Source organism: Oryctolagus cuniculus, chromosome 6 (assembly GCF_051225735.1).
Source record: "Oryctolagus cuniculus isolate XC-2025 breed Fujian yellow rabbit chromosome 6, ASM5122573v1, whole genome shotgun sequence".
Lineage (NCBI taxonomy): Eukaryota > Metazoa > Chordata > Mammalia > Lagomorpha > Leporidae > Oryctolagus > Oryctolagus cuniculus.
Window position 1 is genome coordinate 122,531,758 of NC_142872.1, and position 22,090 is coordinate 122,553,847.

The 22,090-nt window shown below is 44.8% G+C and overlaps 1 long non-coding RNA gene across 3 annotated transcripts in view; it reads left to right on the top strand.

Moving 5' to 3' along the window:
• LOC138843185 (uncharacterized) overlaps nucleotides 1-22,090 on the top strand; it is a 102,562-nt gene that overhangs the window by 12,963 nt on the left and 67,509 nt on the right. Inside the window, exon 3 of one of the 3 annotated variants that reach the window (XR_016236515.1) lies at nucleotides 19,550-19,622. The exons of 1 other annotated variant lie outside the window; for it this stretch is intronic. This is a non-coding gene — a long non-coding RNA (uncharacterized LOC138843185). Of the gene's footprint in view, nucleotides 1-5,147; nucleotides 5,167-19,549; nucleotides 19,623-22,090 lie in introns of those variants that run through there. One more of the 3 variants, XR_016236516.1, reaches the window with a different exon arrangement.

A 22,090-nucleotide genomic window follows, 5' to 3' on the forward strand; every position in this document is an offset into this window, starting at 1 on the left:
GCCATCCTACCTGCTCTCAGAGGCCCATTCACATCCTTCATAGCATTAGCCCCATTTGCAGTTTTGTGTTTGTGTAGTTACTATACTTACAGTCTGTCACTAACCCTTAAGGGCCTTGAGGGTTTACTTACTGCTATTCCCTACATCGAACATGGGGCCTGCATTGTTTGGTGTTCACATTATATGTGTTAAATGAATAAAAGGTGTTGTGGGGACATTTTCAGATTTCTGAGTGTCTTTGGGTAGGTTTACTCCAAGGTCCCTACTCTCTCTGAGATCAGGTAATTCCATGCTTCTTGTCTATCCCCCCACCCCCTCCCTGGATGTCTCAGGAGGGCTCTTAGATGAGTACTCAGGAGACTTGCTGCAAACTTCTTCAGATTTATGAACAGATGAGTCAGAGACATAGAAAATATGTAAATTATCACCCTGACATTATCTTTCTCCCCACCACCAACACACGTTATTTAGAGCAAATTAATTAGCATTTCTAAACCTATTTTTTCATTATAAAAGTTCTTAGAGTTGGTAGAGACCTCAATTATATTTCTAGATATAAGTCCAACACATAAAAAATAAAATTAGACCAGCCACAAATAAGTTAAATTATAACTATAAAAAGATATAAGAGCAATGTGACAATATAAGGTACCTATGAATCATCTTAACACATCTATGTAAGATCTTTGTGGAGAAAATTTAGACGTTTTATCAAAAGATATTGAAGGAGACTTAAGTGATAATAGAAATAGACCACACTCATGAACTCAGTACAATCCCAAATTCTAGAAATTTTTATGGATTGGACAAGCTAATACTGGAATTAGATGAAAAGACAGTGGGCCAAGAATAATCAAGACAATTTTGAAAAAGAATCAGGAAATGAAAGCATGGAGGAAAGAAGGTGCCCATAATTGCCTACAGCAATTAAGACAATGTGGTTTGCCACAGAGAGAGAACAGAGCAGTCACAAAGAATGGAGAGTTCAGAAAGAGATCCTTGCATCTTTAGAAATAATATTTAACAAAATTAAGACCGAAGATGAGAGAGGAAAGGATGGTTGAATCAGTAAAACTGTGCTGGAATAACTGGGAATCTGTATGGAAAAAAATGAAAAGAGATCCTCACTTCCTTAAAGCCCCTAAAATTATTTCCAGATGAATTAAGACATAAAAGTGAAACACAAATCTGTAAAAATTTTAGAAGGAAATACCGAAGAATAGCTTCTTGAAGAATTTCTGAAGCCTGACACAAAGTTCAGCCCTTAAAGGAGAAGATTTATAAATGTGACATCATGGAAATCTCAACGTATTAATGAATACAGGGTCTCAGTGGGGAAGGACCAGAAAGTCCTGGACATAGATGCTGGTGATGCACAGCCACATGGCTGCACTTAATGCCACAAAACTGCACCTAAAGATGGGTAAAATGCTGTGTATGTGTTGCCGTAGCTTGAAAGACATTCCAACACTATTTAAAAAGTGAAAAGTTACAAGTTGGAAGAAAAATACTTTCGTGAGTATCCACAATATACAAGAAGCCAAACAAATAAGTAAAAAGAGACAAAAAGGGAAAGTAAAGAATCCGTAAGCCCCATAAAGAGGCAATGCATGCAAAACAAAGTCCCTGTGATCATAAGCAGCCATGCTTCCTCAACTCCAGGGAGCTGTGAACAAACACCTCCACAAGGCATTTCACACCTTCCACGGCGGCAAAACTTAAAATGTCCGACAGTGCTAAACATTGGCTGGAATCTGAAAAATGCGAACTCCTACCCCTGTTGGTAGCTGGTATAGAACCCTTTAAAACTCACGCTGGCGGGTGTCTGACTGCAATGGACTGAACGTTGATGTATCCCACAAGTCATGCATTGAAATCCTAGCCTCCAAGTGTGTGGCATCAGGAAGTGGGGCCTTTGGGAGGTCATGAGGTCATGAGGGCAGAGTCCTCCTGAATGGGATTAGGGTCCTGATAAAGGAGACCACCCCAGAGAGCTTGTCTGCCCCTTCCACTGTATGTAGGCACAGCAAGAAGGTGCCCTCTGTGAACTAGAAATGGGACTCTCACCAGACAGCAGGTCTGCTGGCATCTTGATATTAGCTTTCCCAACCCACAGGACGATGAGAAGTAAATTGTTGTTGTTTAGAAGCCACCCAGTCCAGGGAATTTTGTTACAGAAGCCCAAACAGACTCCAGAGAGCTAAACCCTAAGACTCAGCAATCCCTCCCCTACGTAGACATCTTCCAGAAACTCTTGTTCCTCTGTCCAACACAAAGTGATCACTGACAAAGCCAGCGATGAAAAACCTAATTGTTCATCAACAGACATATAAGTACATTATAATATTGTCATATTACAGGATACACTCCAGTAACGAAATAAATCAACAAAGTGGGACTATTTGTGTTAGTCTGATACAGCTTAAAAGTTTAAAAATGAAAGCCAATCTCAAAAAAATTCATACAATAGCCCATTAAATAACATTTTTAAATCAGCAAAGCAACAGAGTGGGTTGTATAGAGATTCTTAGAAATGTTATGAAAGTATGAAGACCTCTAAGGGAATGGTAAACACCAAAACCAGTTCAGTGGCTAATTCAGCACGAGGAAGGTGGATGTGTGTCTCTCTGCATTTTTGTGTATCTGAACTATTTCATAGCAAACATTTTAAAAATTTATTTATTTATTTAAAAGAGTGGAGAGAGAGAGAGAGAGAGAGCGCACTTCCATTTGCTGGTTCACTCTCCAAATGACCACAACAGCTGGGACTGGGCCAGGCTGAAACCTGGAGCCAAGAATTCCATCCTAGTCTGCCACATGGGTGGCAGGGGTCTTGGGCCTTCTTCCCAGGTGCATTAGCAGGGAGTTGGATCAGAAGCAAAAGCAGCCGGTATCACAAGGGGCAGCTTAATCTGTACCACAAAGCTACCCCCTCATAATAAACCTTTTAAAAATACATATTTGGAGTGACTGATCCAACTTGAAATACAAGAGCTGCCATGTGGAGTTTTATGGGGGTTCCTAAGCTGGTGCACTGCTTAGAATAAAGTCCAGTTTCCTGTCCCCTTTCTGGGCTCAGAGGTTCCCTTAGCGCCCTTGTTGGGCATTCGCTGAGCATGTTCTCAATGGACCCCAGCAAGCACTCAGGCCAAAAAGTTCAAAAGCACAGGCTTTGCCTGTAGTCCTAGGTACTGTGGACAAGAACCTTTATCCTTCCATGGGGAGCTAGAAGGAGAATAAGGTAATAAGAATAGAATGGGTCAAAGGGACCCCAACTTCAGCTGTAAGGCAAGCATCATTACAGATGACCTTGTGCTACTCCGGCTAGAAAGAGAACTGGAGCTGTTGTTCTTTACAGTAGGTGAGCAGATAGAGCCCCTTTGCCCCACGTAGCCCCAGAAGTGGAGGCAAGCAAGGAATGGCTGCACTGCCTTCTCTTTCCCCTCCCCACCACACACCTACCTTTCAGCCATTGCCAATGGGGGCGTATGTCTCTTGACATGAGCTATGAGATAACATGTCCACACAGGGTCTGCTCCTGAAGTTCTCTCTACCATCTCATGAGCCCTGCTCCTTCTCAGAGCATACAGAGCTAGTAGTCTTGAGAAAGAAGAGCTACCATCAAGACGTGGCCAATAAAACAAAGGAACACAGGGGCCGGTGATATAGCATAATGGGTTAAGCCGCTGCCTGTGACGCCAGCATCCCATATGGGCACTGAGTTCTGGCTGCTCCATTTCCAATCCAGCTCGCTACTATTGCACCTTGGAAAGCAGCAGAGGATGGCCCAAGTGCTTAGGCTCCTGCACCCATGTGGGAGACCTGGAAGAAGCTCCTGGCTCCTGGTTTCAGCCTGGCCCAGCACTTGTTGTTGTGGCCATTTAGGACTTAAACAGCAGATTTAAAATATCCCTCTCTCTCTGTAACTGCCTTTCAAACAAATAAATAAATCAAAAAAGGAAAGAAAGGAGCCAGCACCATGGCTCACTTGGTTAATCCTCCGCCTGTGGCACCGGCATCCCATATGGGTGCCGGGTTCTAGTCCCAGTTGCTCCTCTTCCAGTCCAGCTCTCAGCAGTGGCCCAGGAGGGCAGTGGAGGATGGATCAAGTGTTTGGGCCCCTGCACCCACATGGGAGACCAGGAAGAAGCACCTGGCTCCTGGCTTCAGATCGGCACAGTGCCGGCAGTGGTGGCCATTTGGGGAGTGAACCAACAGAAGGAAGACCTTTCTCTCTGTCCCTCTCTCTCACTGTCTATAACTCTACCTGTCAAATAAATTTAAAAAAGAAAAAGAAAAAGAAAAAGAAAAAGAGAAAGGAAGGAAGGAAGGAAGGAAGAAAGGAAGGAAGGAAGGAAAGTAACTCAGGCCAGATGTGACAGTAGACATATGTTAGGGTTGCCAAGGGAAGGGCACTGTTAGCAGTATAGAGTTTTTTCAAAGTCAGTTTATTTATTTATTTTCATCTACTTGAGAGCCAGGGAGAGGAGAATGAGAGCACTTTCTTTCATTGGTTACTACCCAAATGTCTTCAATAGCCAGAGCTGGACCAGGACAAAGCCAGGAGCCCATAATTCCATCAGGATCTACCACATGGGTGTCAGGGTCCCAAGTGCTTGAACCATCAGCTGCTGCCTCCCAGGATACATTAGCAGGAAGTTGGACTGAAAGCAGAGTAGTTGGGATTCAAACCAGTGCTCGAATAAGGGATGTGGCATCCCCAAGTAGCAGTGCCACAGTGCCTGCCCCATGGATATTTGTTGAGCATTTGTCCATTTGGTCCCTTGGTGAAACCGATATCTCTTACCCATCAATATGAGACACTGCCCTCTGGTTTCCTTCCACCCAGACTAGAAAGCACCTGTCAGGGCAGAACCCATCTCCTAGGCTTAGCTTCTGCCATGGGATGAAAACTGAAGACCTTCATAAGAGTTTGTTCTCACTCTCTGTCTCAGTGTAGCCCTGACCCAAATGCAGGGAAGGGAGGAGGGTGGAGAGAGACACTCCCGGTGAAAAAGAGAGGTGAGGGTGCCAGGGAGAGGAAGCCCCATCGGCTGCCTGCTGTGCTGCAAGAGGCCAACACCAGGGAAGTAGCTACCCCAGCCACTCACAATCTACCCCCTATCCCTCGCCTTTTTGTCACTCAGGGTGAAGGGCACCGGCTCCGGCCCCACACTGCCTGGATCAGGGCCCAGTCACACCACTTACCAACTCTGAGCGCCGGTGAGTTTTGAAGCCTTTGATGGCCTCAGTTTCCTCCTTGCCCCCAAAAAGCTACAATAGAAACCATGGCACCTGCCTCACCCTCACGGCCAGGGGGTGAACTGAGTCAGGAGGAGCCAAGCTTGGAGCAGTGGCGTAGAAGGAGTGCAGTGGCAGATCCGTGTTGGGCCGTCAAGCTGGAAGGTGTCCAGCTCTCATCTCTGCCCACTTTGTCCCTCCTCTGCCTTGTCCCAGGAAAGCTTCAGACATCCAGCTGTCTTCTGGCTGCTCTACCTACCTCTCTGTATGGAGCAGAGAGGTTAGTGGGGGGCAGGGTGTCATCTGGTGCCGCCTCCCCCTCGAGGGTCTGAACAGGTACTACCATGTTCGAACAGAGAAGAGGGCTCAGTACCTTGCTTCAGGATTGGGGAGTGAGAGGAGACCTGAGGCAGCTGCAGGGCGTGGTTTCCCTCTGGTTCCTCCAGCCTGCACTCAGGGCAGAGCTGGGTGGAGCCTGTCCTGTGCTTATCTGTGGGTAGGAGGTGGGGGCTGCAGAGAAGGCACATGCGCCTGGCACTCTTGTACTCTGCTCTGAAGCCCTGATTTCTCCAGGATAATTGGTCATGGTTTTTTTTTTTTTATCTTTTATTTAATGAATATAAATTTCCAAAGTACGACTCATGGGTTACAATGGCTTCCCCCCCATACCGTCCCTCTCACCCACAACCCTCCCCTTTCCCACTCCCTCTCCCCTTCCATTCACATCAAGATTCATTTTCGATTATCTTAATATACAGAAGATCAGCTTAGTATACCTTAAGTAAGAATTTCAACAGTTTGCTCCCACACAGAAACATAAAGTGAAAAATAATAGATGATTTTTTTAAATGATGATGAAATCAGATCAGACCTATTGTCATGTTTAATCCCAGTGAGAGTCAAGTTGGGAATTGATAATTTCTTTTTTCTTTTTTCTTTTTTTTTACAGAAGATCAGTTTAGTGTACATTAAGTAAAGATTTCAATCGTTTGCACCCCCATAGAAACACAAAGTGAAATATACTGTTTGAGTACTCGTTATAGCATTAAGCCTCAGTGTACAGCACATTAAGGACAGAGATCCTACATGAGGAGTATGTGCACAGTGACTCCTGTTGTTGACTTTACAAATTGACACTCCTGTTTATGGCATCAGTAATCTCCCTATGCACCAGTCATGAGTTTCCAAGGCTATGGAAGCCCCTTGAGTTCTCCGACTCTTATCTTGTTTAGACACGGTCATAGTCAAACTATACCGCAGTAAGAAACAACGAAATCCAGTCATTTGCAACAAAATGGAGGAATCTGGAACACATCGTGCTGAGTGAAGTAAGCCAGTCCCAAAGGGACAAATACCATATGTTCTCCCTGATCGGTGACAACTGACTGAACACCAAAAAGGAAACCTCCTGAAGTGAAATGGACACTATGAGAAATGGTGACTTGATCAGCATAGCCCTGACTGCTAATGGACAACTTAATACATTATCCCTCTTAGTAGTTTTTTTTGTCTGTTCTACTTAATATGACTGGTTTAATTCTGTAATTATCACACAGTTATTCTTAAGTGTTGAAAATTAACTGAAATGTGATCCCTGTTAAACATAAGAGTGGGAATAAGAGAGGGAAGAGATGTATAATTTGGGGCATGCTCGGGCTGACTTGCCCCAATTGGTAGAGTTGGAAACATACCAGGGGATTCCAATTCAATCCCATCAAGGTGGCATGTGCCAATGCCATCTCACTATTCCAAGTGATCAATTTCAGTTCACAATTGATCATAATGAAAGGACTAAGAGTCAAAGGGAGCACATAAACAAGTCTAGTATCTGCTAACACTAACCAATAGAATAAATAAAGGGGAGAGTGATCCAACATGGGAAGCGAGATACTCAGCAGACTCATAGAATGGCGGATGTCCTAAATAGCACTCTGGCCTCAGAATCAGCCCTAAAGGCACTCGGATCTGGCTGAAAAGCCCATGAGAGTATTTCAGGCATGGAAAGCCAAGACACTCTGGCAAAAAGATCTCTGTGAGTGAGATCCCAGTGGAAAGAACAGGTCTTCAAAGAGGGAGGTGCCTTTCTCTGAAGGGAGGAGAGAACCTCCACTTTGACTATGACCGTGTCTAAACAAGATAAGGGTCATGTTTGTTAAATGATCACTTCCTGCCTGGCTCTGGGCTCAACACTTTACAACTATGTAAAGTACACCTGCATGCTACCTCTTTTAATCCTCCCAAGAACCCCACGTGGTGGGCGCCAATACTGATTCTCATTTTACAAATGAGGTTCAATATGGCTTTGGAGGCTGAAGTGACAAAAGATCTTGAGCTCCTCTTGTGCCCTTCTTGTTTAGTGTGGGACTTGCTTGACTCTTCTGTTCCTTACTTGTTCTGAGGGTGTGGATGGAGGGGGATACTCTTCTCCTTTCTCTTCTGTTCATTCTTGCTTCCTGATAGCACATAAAATGCTTAGCTCAGGGCTCTTATTACACAGTCATTGACCACCCTGGATTAGGCCCTGAGAATGAGCAAAGAATAGGACACAATTCCTGTCCTCCACACACTCACATTCTGGCAGGGAAGTGGATGGCATGGGGCACAGAGCGTTCCATCCCAGGGTCAAGCGCAAATACAGTCATTTGAATAGTAGCAGGAGAGAGGCTCCTGAGCTGAGGCCATGCAGACTTCCTGGAAGAGGTGAAAAGGAGGGAGGGGATTTCAGAGAGAAGATGACATTTTCCATCAGAGGCCTCCATTCTCAAAACCTCAATAAGACATGAGTTGGAGTAGGGAGGGCTCACAGGACAGAATTTACTGCAGTGCCCAGCGTCCTCACTGTGAACCCAGGCCTGGCAAGGATCAGCAAATTGGTGTACAGTTTCTGTGCTGGAAAGCTTGGAGTCAAGGTGCCTGGTTTGCAAAAGTGATGTTTATTGGCTGCTTTTCATCATGTACAGGCATCATCAGTCATTCCATGTGCATGCTAAGCATCAATTATTCCACAGTGCATTCCATTCATTTTTATTGGAATTTTTGGTTGTGTCTTCATTTCCAGCAATTGTAAATAATGCACACAGCTAGCAGAGGAGCAGTAGACATGGCCATGGCCATCAGGGCCTAGGTTTTTTCTCTGCTGCTTCCTAGTGGTATGACCATGGGCAAGCTACTTCGACTCTCCAAGCCTCACTTTCAGTATCTACATAATTACCTTCCTACTTCATCAAGTTCTTAGAAGAGCTCAGGGAAACCACAGATATGTCTTTAAAAATTCCATATGTATTTGCTTATTATGAGTTAATGCATAGTATTTTCTTAAGATTTTTGTATTTATTTATTTGAAAGGCAGAGATTTGAAGAGAGAAGGAGAGAAAGAGAGACAGAATCTTCCATCTGTTTGTTCACTCTCCAAAGGACCAGGTTGGGCCAGACTGAAACCAGAAGCCAGGAGCTTCTTCCTGGTCTCCCTTGTGGGTGCAGGAGCCCTAGTACTTGAGCCATCTTCTGCTGCTTTCCCAGGCACATTAGCAGGGAGCTGGATCGGAAGAGGAGCAGCCGGGATTCCAACCGACACTCATATGGGATGTTGACACTGCAGGAGAAGGCTTAACCTTCTATGCAAGAGCGCCAGCCCCAGTATTTTATTTTTTTAAAGATTTTTTTATTTATTTATTTGAAAGAGTCACACACACACACACACAGAGCGAGAAAGAGAGAGAGAGAGAGAGAGAGAGAGAGAGAGATTTTCCATCAGCTGGTTTGCTCCCCAAATGGCCAGAATGACTAGGGCTAGGAATGGTGGAAGCCAGGAGCCTGAAACTCCATCTAAGTCTCCCACATGGATGGCAGGGGCCCGTACTGGGCCATCTTCTGCTTCCTTCCAAGATGCATTAGCAGGGAATGGAATCCGAATTGAAGGAGAGGTTTAACCTGCTGCACTACACCACCACCACCACCACCCCTCATTTTAACACCTGTTCCTCAGGACTTCCTTAGTGAGAAAAGAGGGTTCCAACATCCTCAGGTTCAAAGTAAGTGAGAGCTGCAGGTACTGGCCGAGTTCAGCAGCCAGAACAAGGCAGTGCTGGGGTGATCAGATCCCAGAGCCACCTTCTTCCCTGGGCACTCAGGGAGCAGGGGTGTTGAGTGCCCTTGTTATGATGGTGCTATCATAGTGTTGTGACAGCATCCTTAGGAGGCCAAAGGACATGCTGAGCCACTTCTGTTTCTTTGAAGCTCCTAGAAACATAAGAAAATGCTAATATAAGGTTTTTAAAAGTGTAGTGTATTTTAAATGTTTATACTTAACAAATTCATACTAGTAAATGTTTATTAAAAAATTACAATGCAATTCTTTCAGGAACAATAGACATAACAGAGAAGCCCCAGGCTGTTTCCCACAGAAGCTGTTCTGAGACTCCTGCATTCCACTACAGAACTCACTAGTGCCTTGGGTCAGGGATTGGGAAGCTGGGGAGAGCTCCCCTGAGAGCCTTGGGAGCCGAGCCCTGAGCTTGTCAATCTCCTCCAGGCTAGTTTCGGTGATAGAACATGAATGCTACTGGTGCTGACTTGGCATGCAAAGTAAATACCGAATGTCACAGTGTAAATGTTAACATTTTAAGATCCTGGAAATAACTGCCATCCGTTTATTTCAAATGCACACTCAGGTAGCTGGTTGTTATTTTAGATCCCAAACAGATTTTTTTTAAGATGTATTTTTTTTTTTATTTCAGAGGCAGAGTTACGGAGAGGCAGAGATGGAGAAAGAGGTCCTCCATCCACTGGTTCACTCCGCAGGTGGCCACAACGGCTGGAGCCCCACAGATCCAAAGCCAGGAGCCAGGAGCCTCCTCTGGGTCTCCCATGTGGGTGCAGGGGCCCAAGTACTTGGGTCATCTTCCATTGCCTTTTACACTTTTTAAACAGGTGTCATCTTACTTGTTCATGGATACCAAGGCTAAAGTTACTACTACCTCCCCACCCTCTTTAAAAATGAAGATACAGAGGCTGGCTTTATAGCGCAGTAGGTTAAGCCTCCACCTACAGTGCCAGCATTCCATATGGGCATGGGTTCTATGTTTTAGTCCCGGCTGCTCCTCTTCTGATCCAGCTCTGTGCTATGGCCTGGGAAAGCAGTAGAAGACGGCCCAGGTGCTTGGGGCCCCTGTACCCATTTGGGACACCCAGAGGAAGCTTCTGGCTCCTGGCTTAGGATCGGCCCAGCTCCGGCCACTGCAGTTGTTTGGGAAGTGAACCAGCAGAGGGGAAGCCCTTTCTGTCTCTCCCTCTCACTGTCTGTAACTCTACCTCTCAAATAAATAAATAAAATCTTTTTTAAAAAATGTAGATATAGAATAGAATTCAGTAATATTTTATTAAGCAAATCCTTTCTGCAAAGTCCTGTATTTGGGGCTGTAACAATGACAGTGGCCTAACAACAGCCACTTATTTAGCACATACCCTGCACCAAGGCAGCCACGGTGCTTCGCATACATTATTTAATCTTCATAACAATCCAAGAAGGTTGGTTTGTTCTTATCATCATTTAAAATCAGGAAATGGATGCTCAAAGCACAGGTCTGATGGATTCTAGATCTGTTGTCTTGTCCTTGGGAATCTGCTCCTATTGTAAGGTCCAAGTTGAAGTGCAGGTCAAATAGTCCTTTTATAATTTAGCTTTCTCACCTATAAAGTAGGAGTGTTAGGCTAGATTATTCCCAAGTTCCCTTCAAAGTTCTAACTTTCCATCACAGAGATATACATTTCCTAAGACATGGTCATTTGTCTTTCAAATAACACTTTCCTGTGAACTTCTGTATTTTATAACTTTTCATGGATGTTTATAGCTACGTAGAAAAAAGTGTATACATCTTGATGAATGAATCAAATGAATATGCACATGTAACCAGTACCTAGAAGAGAACCACGAGTTTCTGTTTTAATTTCACAGAGATGTTGCCATTAGTAAATTCATTTAAGTAATATTCATTGGACATCTACACTGTGCCGAAAAAGATGCAGAGCCAAGAGAGTGAGAAGATAAGACACAACCCGCAAAAAATATTTGCAAAAAACACATTTAACAAAGACTGGTATCCAGAATATACAAAGAACTCTTAAAACTCAACAACAGTAAAATGAATAACATAATTTACAAATAGACAAAAGATATGAGCAGACATTTCATGAAAAAGATGTACAGATGGCACAACAGCATATGAAAAAATGTCCAGTGCCATATGTCACTGGGAAACTACAAATTAAAATAACAGTGAGAAGCCCTACATACCTACTAGCATGAGGAAAAACAGAAACATCAACACCAAATTCTGGAGAACAACAAGAACTCTCATCTATTGCTTTTTTTTTTTTTTAATTTATTTGACAGGCAGAGTGGACAGTGAGAGAGACAGAGAGAAAGGTCTTCCTTTTCCATTGGTTCACCCTCCAATGGCTGCCGCGGCTGGCGCGCTGCAGCCGGCGCACCGCGCTGATCCAAAGCCAGGAGCCAGGTGCTTCCTCCTGGTCTCCCATGGGGTGCAGGGCCCAAGCACTTGGGCCATCCTCCACTGTACTCCCGGGCCACAGCAGAGAGCTGGCCTGGAAGAGGGGCAACCGGGACAGAATCCGGCACCCCAACCGGGACTAGAACCCGATGTGCCGGCGCCACAAGGCGGGGGATTAGCCTACTGAGCCTCGGCGCCGGCCTCATCCATTGCTTTTGAGAATGCAAAATGGCACAGCCACTGTGGAAGACAGCTTGGCAGCTTTTTACAAAACCAAACTCACTTGCTATATGATCCAGCAATCATGCCTCTTAGCATTTACCCAAGGAAGCTGAAAATTTACATCCGCACAAAAAATCTGCATATCACTGTTTATAGAAGTTTTATTCATAATTCCCCAAACTTGGAAGCAACCAAGATGTCCTTCTATAAGGGAAAGGCTAAGCCATAGTACATCCTGACCACAGACTACTGTTCAGCTGCTAAAAGAATGAGCGATCAATCATAAAAAGACATGGAAGAAACAGATGCCTATTAATAAGTGAAAGAAGTCAACTTAAAAAAAAAGCTACACACTGCATGATTTAAGCTATATGATATTCTGGAAAAGGCAGAACTTTGGGACAGTAAAAAGGTTAGGAGTTGGAAGGGAAGGTGGAGAAATATGGAGTACAGAGGGTTTTTCGACAGTGACACTTCTCTGTTGGATACTATAATGGTGATTACAGGTCTTTATACGTTTGTCCATACCCATTCCATGTACAACACTAAGAGTGAATCCTAATGTGAACTAGGGCTCTGTTCATTGATTACCCCAAATGTACCATACCGATGAAGCTTGTTGATTGCAGGAAAGACTTATGCAGGTGTGGGGGCAAAGGAGAAATGGAATCTCTCCATCCTTTCTACTCAGTTTTTCCATGAACTTAAAACTGCACTACAAAATGCAGTCTATTTTTTAAAAAATGATGCTGAGTGTGCATTGACATAAAGGAAACACATAGTAACCTTGCCACTCTAAGACCTGAGATAAATTACTTAATCCTTTCTGAAAAACAAAGGCATGGGACTTGATAAAATCACTTGCTCCCTGTAGCTCTAGAACCTGTGTAGTAAAAATTATATTGGGGAACTTAAATCATTGTATGAAGCATTTTGTCTTTGCCAAACTGACCCCTTGTTGTATTTCATTCCCTCCTGTGACTATGTCAAGAAGGGTTAACCAGATTATGCTCATGTTGTGATACCTGCTACCGTTGTGAGTGGTACAGGGAGTGGAGACACCAAACACAACTGTGAAGTTCATTGCTGCTCAATTTCCCTTGTCCATGCCACTTCCCTTAGACGTTCCCCTCTCCTGGGAGTGGAGGACCCTCATATTCTCCCCTTCTTCTTTATAAAGACCTGCTGCCAGGGGCAGATCTCTGTGGCTCTCCCTGACCACTAGAATCAATTTGGTCCTTTGGGTGTGCCCGAGGTCTTGGGACTCAGTTCTGTGAAGGCCCAGTGGTACAGACATCAGTGACTCTGCCCAGTCCCTTAGCTGGATTCTAAGCAACTTGGCTACAAGACCCATGCCTCACTTTGAGCCCAGGCTTGGTTGATCATTTCACATAAAGTCACTTCCCATTAGTGCCCAGGACTGATGAAGCCTGCCTATCAGCTTCATACAGAGTATATTTGATCCTCATTATTTGTGGATTCTGTATTTTCAAATTTACCTACTCACTAAAATGTATTTGCAACCCCAAAAATCAATACTCACAAGGCGTCACACACTCACATAGAGTGGAGGCACAGCTAATGCATGTTTCCCACCAAGGGCGAGCGAGACAACACTGTCTTTCTCTTCAGCTGACAGAGTAGAAACAAGCATCCTTTTTGTGGTCAACTTAGGGCCACTTTTTTTCTTTTTTTCATGTTTGCCCTTTTAGTTGGTGGTTTTGCTGCTCTAAAGGGCCCTCAAGCATGGTACTAAAAAGCAATTCAGTGATCTCAGGGAAAGAAGGTTGTGTGGTGCCTTAGAGAAAGCACATGTTTTAGAAAAGCTTCCTGCCGGTGCTGTTGGACTTGAGTTCAGTGTTAAGGGAACAAATGTCTATATGTACTCCACAGAAACACACCTAACATAAGGTAAGGTTTGGTTGATCAAAACATTGAGACCAGAGGCTGGCAAGGACATAGGATTGTGTGTCCCTCGGGGTTAATGGCTCATTCAGAACTGGTGGAGACTGCCAGAACATCACTGCTAGCAATCATGCGAATCAACTGCATTTGTATTTTGTAAGAAGTGACCTGGTTCTTTTCAGAGGGATCCTCTGACCATTAGGAACAAATGGTTTACTTAGTCAACAAACAAGGTGGAGGGGTGGCCAGTTCCAGTGTCCCTGAACCCGTGCTCCACCCCTGAGTCCACAGTTCAAAACATTCACCGCATTTTCCCAGAAACATAAAAAAAAAACACCCAACTGTCTTCTGCTGTGCATTGTTTTCATCATTTAAACTCTATCAGAAACATAATTAGTAATTGGTTGGGTTTTTTTCTTAAACAATGTAAGATGAGGAAAACAATTTCTTAATTAGTGCTCAAGCCTATAACTGTTCTAAATCTAGATTGTTTAATAAAAGTTAAAATGCAAATTATGTTTTAAAATGTAAATTGTTCTGAAACTCCATAAAACTCACTAGAAGATTCATTTTGGGCAAAATAACTCTTTACTACCCAGGAAATACAAAAAGACATCCAAAATTTCTACTCTTCACTTGGATATGAGGTTTAATAATTTTGCATTCTTTTTTCCAACAAGACAAAAAGATGAAGAAAATAGCCTTAAACACAAAGAGTAAAAATAATAATTATTACCACAACCATTGTAATAATTATACCAAATCATTAAAGTAAGTGGTGCATTGGCTATCTGTAGCTACTGCACCAAATTATTACAATCAAATTACTTCAGTTTTGGAAGCTACAGGTCCAAAACCTGTTTTGCTGAGCCAAAATTAACTCATTGGCAGGGTCACACTCCATCTAGAGGAGCAACTTTTGCTTGCCTCTTCCATCTTCCTATTGACCAATGATATCCCTTTTCTTGTGGTCACAGTACTTCCTCCTCTTCTGTGTATCAAATCTCCCTGTCCCATCCTCTTTTAAGGAATCAGGTGTTTGCATTACAAGCCCATGTGGCTGATCTCACCATTTCAAGATTTTAACTTAATCATATTTACAATAGCTTTTTGCCATATAAAGTAGCATCACAGTTTTCAGCTATTAGAACATGGCTCTTTTTTTGGGGGAAGTACAGTCTACTGCAAGTACTGAAAATAATACTAATTGTATCAATGCTAGTGACCTAGCAAAATGGAAAACCAGTGATACGCCTATAAGAACATCACCCTTCATTCCTGAGCCCCCATCCTGCATGTTCAATTCTGATTCTTTTGTCATAACAACAATGGTCAATGCTAACATATATCTAGCACGTGTTGTGTACCTGCTCCTGTTGTAGGTTCCTGTGTGTTATCCCACAGAATCTTCACAACTACCCCCACAAGGCAGGGGTCTTTATTTTACAGATGTGAATACTGAAGAGGCTAAATCTAGGCTGAGTGGGGAGTACAACCTGGATTCTAAGCTGGGAGAGTGTGGCTCTAGCACTCTGTCCCTGGCTCACTGGGGATGCCCACTGGCCCTAGAAGCAAGAATATGTCACAGGCAGGAGAGTGGCCACAGGTGCACACTTGCAGTCAAAGCCACAGCTACAAAACTGTGTGTGGTGTGTGGACTCCACAGTATCCTAAAATAAGATGCTGTGCTGAGAGAGTAAGAATTGCCTTGTAAGTTATTACCAAAGGCACAGCTATTCAGACCATACTGTGTTTACAGAATTCTGAAGGTGAATGGAACAGATAGAATGCACTAACACCCTCTGATTTTTGATCCTGGAGTCCATGAACAGCTACTGATGAAAACAGGCACTAACTGAGCTCGGGGTGGTGGGGTGGGGAGGGAGGGGGCAAGGAGCAGTTCATGCAGGGCAGAGAGCACAGGGTTGTAGAAGCCGCAGATTCTTTTGCACTGGGCCTTAGCAGTACAGTCGCAGGATGGGCCCAACACATGCTTGCATGTTGAGATGCCAGACTCACTGCTGAAATGGATTAAATGGGCTGTAAAATGATTTTTCTGAGCCAAATGGTCCATTCGTCCTCCTGGAACACAGTATCTCCATGCCTGTGCTCACTCTGCTCTTATGGTCTCAATTCCCACCTCCTTCCTAGCTGTCAATCATCATGTAGTGAGCATCTTATTCAAGGCAGTGGGCTAGGTGTTGCTCATGGCAAAGCAATTGAACAGGATTTATCATAACTGTGGAACCAAGAGTTAGGTACCAGAAAAAGAGAAGGGTGATCTATTCCAATGCTCAAACTGGTAAAAAAATTATTCATTCATTTATATCATAAATATGTAGGGGCCATCTACTGAGTGCCAGGCACTAAAGAAGCAAAAAACTGAAAATAAGAAGGCATCTTACCCAGACTGAGAAGGAGGGTCTGCCTCTGGGGGAGTCACAGACTTCACTTAATCTCCATGATGAACAGGAATTACCCAGGTCTGGTAGAGGAGGGTTTTCCAGGCAGTAGAGCAGCTCTGTAGAGCTGGGTCAGGGGAAACTAGGTAAGAGTTGTGATGGATAAGCCTGGGGAGTTAGGGCTAGAAATTGGAGGTGTTTGAAAGCCATGTAATGAATTCCAGACTACCTCAAGGGGACAAAGGAACTCTTGAAAAGTTTTCATTTTTAATAAAGAAAAAGTGTATTTTAATCACAGGAAGCATCCAGACTATATACTACATATCAACAGAAGTTCAAAAGTATATTAGGTATCTTCCACTATAAGTTCAAAGTAAAACAGTTACTGTCTTTTAAATATAAAATGTATATAAAAAGGAAAACAATAAAAATGTTAGAAGTTGATGTGGATTGTCTAAGTGTCAATTTCCTTGTGATATTGTACTGTGGTTATGCAAGATGTTACCACTGGGGAAAATTGAGCCTATTATTATTATTCCTTATAATTGTATATGAATCTACACTTATCCCAAAACAAAAGTGTAGATTTTAATGTATGCACAGACAAACACAGAGAGATCTGTATCAGGGGAAAACATTGATAGTGCAACACAGCACAGTGGAACCCACTGACAGGTTCTGAAAACCAAAGACAGCAACTCATATTGTGATGCTTTGGGATCTGATGGGCACATGGTGGTTTGTAAGCTGTATTTTTTTTTTTTTACAGGCAGAGTGGATAGTGAGAGAGAGAGACAGAGAGAAAGGTCTTCCTTTGCCGTTGGTTCACCCTCCAATGGCTGCCACAGCTGGCTTGCTGCGGCCGGCACACTGCGCTGATGCGAAGGCAGGAGCCAGGTGCTTCTCCTGGTCTCCCATGTGGGTGCAGGGCTCAAGCACTTGGGCCATCCTCCACTGCCTTCCCGGGCCACAGCAGAGAGCTGGACTGGAAGAGGGGCAACCGGGACAGAATCCGTGCCCCGACCAGGACTAGAACCCAGTGTGCCGGCGCCACTAGTTGGAGGATTAGCCTCGTGAGCCGCGGTGCCGGCCTGTAAGCTGTATTTCATTGCAAAAGAGCTGGGTATGCCCATGGCTCTGATTGATAGGAAGAAAGGAATGACTCAAATGACAATGAAGTTCTATTAAAAAAATAAAATTGTGTGACTGGGAGAAAATGTGGCTTCTGGACTCTAGTTCAAAGGTAGAATTAGACTTGTCCACCTCCCAAGTTACTAACAAATACAATTACATTATTTCATTGGCTACTATGGAATGCTGTGTCAGCCACTGGCTTCCTAACCTGTGGTACTGCCTGTGCTGTTTCTAGCCATGCTTCTGTGATACTTATTAACATAAGAATAAACACAGACATGGAGGGAGGCGTGCACAAGTCCTAATACCCAATGCATAAGATAAAGCGCCCAATCACAAACAATTTAGAGTTTAAGAGTTCCCTGAAAGGTTTTTAACGATGGGATTGACATGCTCTCATTTATCATGCAGGGGATCCCTCTGTAGCAGCATAGGCAATTTATTGGATAGGGTGAAGGGTAGAGGGAGAAACAAGGACTTCCACTGAGGCAGCAGTGGTAATGGAGAAAAGATGGATTCCAGAATTATTAAAGATCCAAAAGAATTACTATCTTAGTGCTAATCTCCAGTGGAGCAGGGCCTCTGAACCTATTACGGTCAAATCCAACTGCAAAAGAGATATCTCCATATTAACAGCAGTATATATGGGATGGATGTCTGGTTCTCTCTGATAAAAAGACATTCAGACAGCATCTCGAGTATGGTGTGGCAGCTTCAGCATTATCAGGGACTCAGGACCCAGTGCTAATACACAGCTTGCATCCTTAAAGTTACCTCCTGGTCCAATATGGCTACCATACTGTGCTATTGTGTCTGGATTCCAGGTACCAGAGAGAAAGGAAGCAATAAGAAAGGGAGAAGGTGGGAGCCAGCGCTGTGGTATAGCAGGTAAAACTGCATCCTGTAATGCAGCACCCCATGTGGGCACTGATTCAAGACCTAGCTGCTCCACTTCTGTTTTTTTGTTTTTGTTTGTTTGTTTTTGTTTTTGTTTTGTTTTGTTTTGTTTTGTTTTTGACAGGCAGAGTGGACAGTGAGAGAGACACAGAGAAAGGTCTTCCTTTTCCATTGGTTCATCCCCCAATGGCCACTGCGGCCTGCGCAGTGCGGCCAGAGCACCACTCTGATCCAAAGCCAGGAGCCAGGTGCTTCTCCCGGTCTCCCATGCGGGTGCAGGGCCCAAGCACTTGGACCATCCTCCACTGCACTCCCAGGCCACAGCAGAGAGCTGGCCTGGAAGAGGGGCAACCGGGACAGAATCTGGCGCCCCGACTGGGACTAGAACCTGGGTGTGCTGGTGCCGCAGGCGGAGGATTAGCCTATTGAGCCACGGCGCTGTCCGCTGCTCCACTTCTGATCCAGCTCTCCGATCACATGCTTGGGAAAGCAGCAGAAAATGGCCCAAGTGTTTGGGCCCCTGCACCTACATGGGAGACCAGAAGAAGCCCCTGGTCTCTGGCTTTGGCCTGGCCCAGCCCCAGCTGTTGTGACCACTTGGGGAGTGAACCAGGAATGGAAGATCTCTCTCTATGTGTGTGTCTCCCACTTTCTCTCTGTAACTCTGACTTTCAAAATAAATACATACATCTTCTTTAAAAAGAGAAAGAAAGGGAGGAGCTGGGTTAATAGCTTTATAGAAGTCTTCCCAGAACTTCCACACGATATTGTTGTTTATATCTTGTTGCCCAAAACACACAAGCACACCAGCAAAATATTCTAGTTGGGGGGCCTTCCTCCAATCTGGGACGCAGAGTAGATGAATAATCAGCCATCCCTGTCAGGGCCACTGGGGGAGATGAAAGTTTCCTAGCGCTGCAGCGCAAGAGTCCCGGTGTGCCTGGGTACACCATGTGTCGTCCCCGTCTCCCTCAGCAGAGGACTTGTGGATGGCTGCAGGGAACACTGCTGGCAGAGGGCCCCCTTCTGTCAGCCTTGCAGGGACCACCTCAGCTGCAAACAGCCTGCTTGCCAAGAAGCCCTGGCAGCCCACTTACTGAAGACTGGAGAACGTCAAGACTCGTCCATTGTGGCCTGAGGGTGACAGCTCAGAAGGGCTGCTGGCTCCCGGGCTTCCCATGGAGCCAGCCAGGCTGTGGCTGTGCTTTTTCCACCACTCACTCCTGCCTCTCTCCCCAGGGCTCTTCATATAAACTTGCATGCTGATGTCCTCCTGAGTCTGCTTCCCCAGCACAGAGAGGAGGGTGGATCTACCTGGCCAGGTATCAGAATCTGCAGGAGATGAGGCATTAATATTTATAGGACAGGGCTGAGAAACAGAGACATGCTGCTGAGCACGCATCGCCATTTGTCTGTCTCCTGCTTGCTCTGCATGGTTGTTAGCATGATGGCTATAGCATCGGCCCGGGCTTTCCCATGTGTTACTATCCATCTGTTGGAAATTTGAGAACCAGACGCTACTCAAATTCGCTACAATGGTGTGAAAAGAGGAAAATGGATGTTGGATGTGAGCTGGGTCTTCCTAAATGTAAAGTGCCCCAGTGCCATGCTTAGAACTCGGCCACCTCCAGCTGTGTGTCAAGCCCTTTGATTTTCTTCTTGGTTCTTAGCTAAGCTCTGGATAGGCAAGGTGTGGCTCTAAATACATTAAGCTAAGAGGGGAGAAAAAATTCCTGTAATTAGGTAGTATTTGTTTTTTCTAACTCAGAATTCAGCATCCCTTGCTCTTCTTGGTGCTTATAGAATGCTCAAGAAGTGAGAAATTGGGGTAGCGGTTCGGACACCGGTTGTGACACCGTACTTCACATAGGGGATCCCGGGTTCAAGTTCTGGCTCTGCTCCTGCTTTCAGCTTCCTGCTAATGTGCACCCTGGGAGGCAGCAGGTGATGCTTCAAATACTTGCATCCCTGCCACAGACTGAATTCCCGGTTCCCAGCTCAGTCTTGACTATTGTGGGCATTTGGGGAGTCGACTGGGGGATGGGAGATCTATGTCTATTTGTCTCTCTACCTTTCAAATAGACTTAAAAAGTTTTTGAAGGCAGAATGACACTCCTTTTTTGTGGCATTTCAGCTGTATATTTTTTAAAGAAGGTTTATTTATTCACACACACTCATATACACACACGTGCAGAGAGAGAAATATTCTATCCACTGGTTCATTCCCCAAATGCCTGCAAAACCAGTGCTGGGCCAAGTCAAAGCCAGGAGCCTAGAGCACCATGGGGGGAATCCCACATGGGTGGCAGGAGTCAAAGCACTTGGGCCATCTTCTGCTGCTTTTCCAGATACATCAGCAAGGGGATGGATGGATTGAAAGTGGAGCAGCCAGGACTCAAACCTGCACTCCAATCTGGGAAGCTGGTGTTGCAAGAAGCAGCTTAACCCACTGTGCCACAGTAACGGCTCCAAGCCATACATTTTCAGAAAGCCCTGTTCATATAAATGTTCATTCAGGGTGAAAATAGATTGCCTGGGATTCCAGTTATGCCTGAGGGCTGCTGGGGAACCCTACAGGAGGATGTCAGAGGGGTGGCAAAAGGGCAGGGCTGCATCTTACGCCTGCAGGGTGAGTAGCTTCCCTTGTCCCTCCATGCGCCTGCCCCCAGTCCGTGTCACCAGTGACCTGCAAGCATTGGACGGCACCAAGAATGTTGTACCCGGAAGCAATTGTTCATCTTCATGTCTCAGAGCAAATATAACTTCAGAAAGCCTATGAAAACATGTAGTTCCGGAGAAAAGGGAAACCTGGCCACGAAAGGAGACTGCCATCTGATTCTTTGGGGGAGTTTAGATCCTAGGTTAGAGAACGGCAGATGCACTCATGCCGTGTGACTCTGGAAGCTTTCCTGTTCACACGTCTCTGGCTTTTCCTGCTTGTCTCTGCCAACAATGGCTGCTGCAGTTTTATTCATCTGGATTTTTACAAATTGAATTTGCCATAGCACTTTTCTTCATGCATGCACTTCTCAGGGCAGGCTGAGTGAGCAGCTGATAGCAGGTTTCTTTTGGTTTATTTTAGGGAAGGTACGGGGGAAAAAATTATCATCTCCATTTGAAAAATATTAATTAAATTCACCTAAGTTTGTAAATACATTTCTGCAGGGACTGTTATTCATTTTTTAATCTTGCAGGGCCTGCTGCCTGGAGTATGCTAGATATGAAATGCGTGTGGAATGAATGATTGAGGTGAGGAAGTGAATGGCTGACTTACTGAATGAATAAGTGGATATGGGGTCAAGAAGGAAGATAAAGAAGTTGCAGGAAGGTTTGATACAAGAAGACTGAACACTGTGGGGGAGAGGGAGGGAGAAACACGGGAATTTAGATCAGGACACAGCCCTGGCTGTCTGCTGGAATCAGCTGCGGGGTGGAAAGGTTAAAACCCCCAGACATGCGGTGCCAGCTGTGTCAGAGTAGACCCAGTCCTTGGCAGATTTTTTTTTAAGTTTTTAAAAATTTATTTATTTGAAAGAGTGACAAAGAAAGAGTTTTCCATCGACTGGTTTACTCCCCAAATGACTGCAACGACCAGGGGCGAGGTCAGGTTAAAGCCAGGAGCCTGGAATCCCATCTGGGTCTCCCATATGAATGGCAGGGACCCAGGCACTGGGGCCATTTTCTGCTTCCCAGGGAGTTGCATCAGAAGCAGAGCAACTGGGACTCCAGCCAGTATCCTGATATGGGCTGCTAGTGTTGCAAGAAGCAACGTAACCTCCT